Raw genomic sequence first — 6,000 nt, 5'->3', positions numbered from 1 at the left:
AAGTCGCTAATAAGATCCACACTGTCTCCAAGATGGTTCGCGGAGGGCAAATTACATCGCAGGAAAATCAGCATGGAACAACAGTAGTTTTGAATAGTAGATTTGGTTGTAAGACACCATCGCAAGGTGGGCGTGGTACAGAGGGAGGCGTGGGAGCATTGGTGCATGAGATGGGCAGAAAATGCAGCTCGACGTAGGGGGTATGTAATGAAGCAGGTCAAGTCTTGGTGTGGGTGGCGTCGGCCTCATGCAGCGATATGGGTAGAACTCGGGTGGCTGTTTGGAAGACAGGTGTGCAGTAGGTATGACCTTTCCAGGGTAAGATGTCTGAGACAGCAGAAAATGCATCTGAGAGTGCCCATGAGGTCCCAGCACCATAAAGAAGGAAGGCATAGTCCATTTATTATCCAGCAGTACTGTGTGTGTCTCATAGAGTTCATGCAGATGTGCAGTCATCACAACGTGGCTGACATGGGTGTGACTTCTCTCAAACTGGGAGGCAGCGGTATCTGACCTTGCCTAGATGAGGTCGTGAAAAACGCGTTCTTATAGCCCATGTTGGTTTTGGTGTTGGGTGCAGGTGATGCAAATGCGAAGCATGGTGCTGGAATGGAAGCGAGTCTATTATGATGCCCAGCACAGTTGGGATATGAGTGATGTCATAGTTTGCAGAACTCGCATTTAGTCGCAACAATCAGAAGAGGATTTGGAAAACGGAATGCATCACTGAAAGGTGACGTAAACCTTGATCCGTTGCAAACTGTTGACGCAACAAAACGACAGAGTGGTGTGGCGTGGGCCATTGTTGTTCAACCATAACGGCACTGTGTGAGGCGTCCATATGGTTCAGGTCGTAATGCGAGTGTCATAACACACATGTTTTGTCCTGTGCATAAGTCGAAGGCACTTAGATCAACATTTGTTATAGAGTTGGGCGACCATTGTTTATTGTGAATCTCTGCTGCACTTTTGTCTGGAATGCCAGGAATAGATTTACTTGGTGTCAAATCTGGAATGTTTATCGTGAAGTCACTCGGTAAATTCGACACTCGTCGTGGCACAATACGCTGCTTGGCATCGGCGGCGATGGGAGTTTGTTCCGAAGATGTGGCGTACAATGAAGGTACTGTCGCTATATCGTTCGGCACTGTAGTTTGGCCAAGCCTTGGCTGGTTCAAATGGCTCTAAACACTATGGGACTTAACATGTGAGGTCATCAGTTCTCTAGACTTAGAACTACTTTAACCTAACGAACCTAAGGACATCACACACATCCATGCCCGAGGCAGGATTCGAACCTGCGACCGTAGCAGCAGCGCGGTGCCGTACTGAAGCGCCTAGAACCGCTCAGCCACAGCGGCCGGCCCTTGGCTGGTAATTATCGGTTTTTCATACAGGATGTTTATGGAATTCACGACCGCTTGTTGAGAGATTTTGTCGACATTGCCGCAGAAACGGTGAGGTTGTACCGTCTGTCCGGCAGCATTCTCGTTTGTGTAACCAGCGCGGGAGATTTTCGACTTAACAGCAAAATCGCTCCGCGACGCGAGAATTCGGGGCTACCACTGTGGGAAGTGGGGTACCTGCGGTGTGACAGTGGAATAGTGACACAATGTAGTGGTACGATTTCCACAGCATTTATTAGTCTGAACATACACATAACGGGGGTAAGGGTTAGGAGCGTGCAGAGCACATTAACTCCCCAACCTCGCGGGGCAGCGATCCACATTTACAAAATCAGAGATGTTACACTATCACACATTCTTTCTTGTTGCTATTTTATCTGTGCCTCTGCCCTCGATAGGGCGCCCATCCCGCCACACTCTCTGTAACACCCTGACTTGTGTCTAGCTCCTGATGTGCAACTACAGATCCACAAGTTTTATATCTTATGGGAAGAGCTGAAACTTCTGCAAAACAGCAGACTGGCTTAAGTGGTTTGATAAGTGGCTTGATATCCGATGTTCAGAGTGCGGAAAAGGCTCAGATTATAACAAGAGTTCGAAGAAAAATGTATTACTGGCACAATGAAAAAAGTTGAGCGTATTGCTCCAAAATGAAGGGTACAAATATTTTATAAATATTTCATTAGCTTATGTGGTAAACATTTTAACCAGGATTGTAATTTTATGTGCCTTGAAAGAAACACACATAGATTAGAACATGGTATTAGTTTGCAAATAAAACGTGTGGATCTTATTATACTTCAGATTAATGTCATATGACAAGTAACGAAGTTCAAAATGTCTGCTTTCCTGGCACTGAAGTGATCAAGACTGGAGATGGTAGCTGCAAAATCAAATACTTGACTACTTATGTGGGTCATCAGAATATTAAAATTAATTTAGGCTTGACAGAAACAGAAAAATTGTAGCTTATGATATTGTGAACAGAATTCAGTTCTATGCAATATACAACAAAATAAGAGGACCTCTATCTGCTCCCAAGTTAAAGCGAATACATTTGGTAACAAAAAAGGTTTATATAACATCGAGAAATACCATAATTTACGTTCAAGCAGTATTGTGATGTAGGAGGTCCAGTAAGATTCACTTGAATATCACATAAAAACATAGGTACAAATGCATAAGTGTGGGTTAATGAGATCAACACTAGCGCTAACTACCACAGTCTAACACAACAGTCGCAACACTCTGTCTCGTTTTTGTACCCACTGTGACTGCAACGCCCCAAGCGGCCAGGAAGGTGTACTGTTGAGTCAGACGATATCTTGTGAAAGCGAAAGCTAATTGTAATTGTTGTGTTGGTGCGAAGAATGATTTTTACAAACAGGAGCATTGTAGCTCAATAAATTGCAGCAACAACAAGAAGAAGACACCTCATTTGTCTTTTTTTATGTTTCCTAACGACTCTAGGAGCTATGAACTGCTACATTACAGAATAGTTCATTTACGATTTTCTTGTAGCCTACAAATATTTGCTCGAGAACGTCGTGTTCTTTAAGGGAAAAACTGCTAATAAACATCAGAGGACCTGACCTTTCACAGAAAGGCATCATATATCTACTCAAAAACGTTAAGTTTTCTTCGCCACACTTCCAGCCAAATCAGTGAGTGTGGAAGATAGATAGCGTGTATGGAATGCAATACCTACATTATTTAACTTTAAAGATAAGCTACCACAACTCCAGCCGAAGAAAAAAACACCGAGACGTGATAATAAAAGAATAGAAACAATAAAACTGCTTCCCAACACAGGAGAAACCAGTTCCACAATTTTTGCTGCATTTGGGCCACAAACGATAAGAACCTTCAACACATTCAGTTTTGAAACAAAAGTAATTACATTTACTAAAATATTTATGTATTAGAAAGTCGAGTAAAGTGTAAGACTGTGTTTAACATTAGGCTCCCTAAAAAGTTGTTATGTGTCAGAGGAAAGTGCCTGTCATAATAAGAACAGGTAACAAATGAAATACATTCTTCTCATGCATGAAATATGTGTTTATATTCTCTGGTTTTCTGGTTTTAAGCTGCAATATACACATATTCGAAAGTATTTCTTCATCAATAAGTTGTAGCTTACACCACTGAATGAGGGAGATTTGGCTGTTTCTACATATATTTCATGATCATTTATGTCTCTTCAATATTTAGTAACACTTGGAACGCAAAAATTTAATAACTATTTCACTAATTAACAAGGAAAATGATTAAAAACAAACTTTAATTTTATGGCTGTTTTCTCGCCACGTGGGGCGCTAGCATCACATCAATTGTCAGATGGTAACAGTTTTCACAGCAGTGGGTGCCACGACTGTATATATTAGACTGTGCTAACTGCTGTGTGTTGTTCTACAAGCCACAAGATGTAAGCAGACGAAGGCAATCACTCCTGAGAAGAGAAGACTTTGCTATTATTATTGTTAGTGTTATTATTACTATTATGGATAAGCTCATAATGAAACGCTTAAAAAGGTGTCACAGCAACATTATTTATATCGATGGAACCAATGATTAAGGTTTTGAATTAATTTCGATCCTTGTGCTTGACGACATGAGATAAAGTTTTCATTTATACTTCGAACAAATGAGATCAAGACGTGCCGTATACCTGTTTTTTGATGAATCAAGGACCAAAGTAGGAAAATATAGCTTCGGATGTGTGTGTCAGATTTAAATGAATCATTTTACAATGCTTGTCTTTCAAAGATAGAAGAACCACAAAACATACTGTATTGTTGATGGCATACAGTAACACAGTGACTAGGCGCAAGAGAAAAAAAATATGAAAATTGAATAGGAGGAAAGAGAAGCTGAAGTGTGTTATATGGTGAGAAGTCTTATGCAAGAGGAACAAGCTATTACTTATGAAGAACTTTAATTTATGCTCAGCTCTCTGTAGCACAGTGTTGTGCTTTTTCTGTTTGTTAAAAGTTGTTTTTTCTGCTGCTCTCATAATTAATATGGTAAAATGATAATAAGCTACTTGAGTGTCAGAGATATGAAGGAAAAAGGACTTCATGTAGCTTAATTTTGGAATCAGCTCCTGGTGATAATCCAAGGTGTAATAATTTGCCAAACAGTAAAAGATTATGGGGAATGCTAAGCTATAGAAATGTAGCAACGAACCAAAAATTACCAGTAGCAGTAAATTTTGTGTGTTACACCAAAATATCAATGGTCTCAGAAGCAAACTGGAGCTTCTAAATCTTGACATTACTGACGCTGAATCTGTAAACCAAGCAAAAGTAATATGTCTTACAGAACACCATGTGACAAGTGGAACTGGAATGCCTGAAATTGATGGATACTCATTATCAGCCAGCTATTGCAGAACTATAAAGGAGAAAGGAAAGACTGCAATCTACATTAAAACCAATGTAAAACATAAATCCCTAGACATAAGTACTTACAGTGTAGATTCTCATTTTGAAGCCTGTGGAACAGAAATTACTACAAATAATAAGTCAGTTATAATTTTTGCAGTTTATAAGGCTCCTGAAGGGGAAAATATATATTTCTAAACCATAATAACAACTTTTGAACCAAATATATTCAAAACACAATGATTTAATTATCACGGATGATTTTAACATTAAGTTCATAACTACTAATAACAGCAGAAGAGAACTAGAGAATCTGATGGAATCAGAAGTTAACTTTCCCACTCGAGTAACTAGTACTAGTAAGAGCCTAATTAACAATTTATTCCTGGACAGATACAGAAGCGACATTATTATTGTAAGTCAAATTCTCAATGGTCTGGCAGATCACAATGGTCAGCTGCTTACAGTAAATAATATCAAACTGTGTGATAAAACTGAAACAATCCTTTAAAACAGTCAGGCCAGCCAATGATGCTATCATAGAACTCTTCATCCTTCCCTTACCCTTACAGCAGAACGACTGGACCCTTGTATTTATAGAGAGGAATATTAACGAAAAATTTAATCTGATCATAGCGTGTAGGTTTTCACAGCCGGCGTCTTCAGTAATTAAAACTTCCAGGCTAAGAGGCCATGGTCCAATAGTAGAAATACTTCTCCCTGACGTTTCGTTGCCAGCTGCGGGCAACATCATCTGAGGTGAGTCTACGATTTTTTTTTTTTTTTTTTTTTTTTTTTTTTAAGGATTGCCATACCCTTTCGGGTAGTGGCGGCTGCTGAGGACTCGGGTCCTTCTCAGCCTGGGGTTGTTTGATGCTGTTGGGACTCTGTTTATTAGTTTCAGTGGGGAAACCTGCCTACTTGGATTTTCTGTATGTTTTGGCTCATGCCATTTTGTAGGCTGTGGAGGTCCTGTTTATATAGAGCGCATAGAGGGCACCACCACTCGTCACGTGTTGTCAACAATAAAACTATCTCTGGCTGGCGTCATTACTCTCGATCGAAGGTAATCGATTGTCACATCTTTGGTACAAAGTCGATCGCTATATCTTACCTAACTTCAAGCCTTCTTCTTTCCTGTTAAAATTATTGTGGTGCTTAAAAATCTCTACAGCTTCTCTATACATACGTGCATAATAATGCGATGTCTT

The sequence above is a fragment of the Schistocerca americana genome, chromosome 7, assembly GCF_021461395.2.
Source record: "Schistocerca americana isolate TAMUIC-IGC-003095 chromosome 7, iqSchAmer2.1, whole genome shotgun sequence".
Taxonomy (NCBI): domain Eukaryota; kingdom Metazoa; phylum Arthropoda; class Insecta; order Orthoptera; family Acrididae; genus Schistocerca; species Schistocerca americana.
This window is presented reverse-complemented; position numbering follows the sequence as displayed.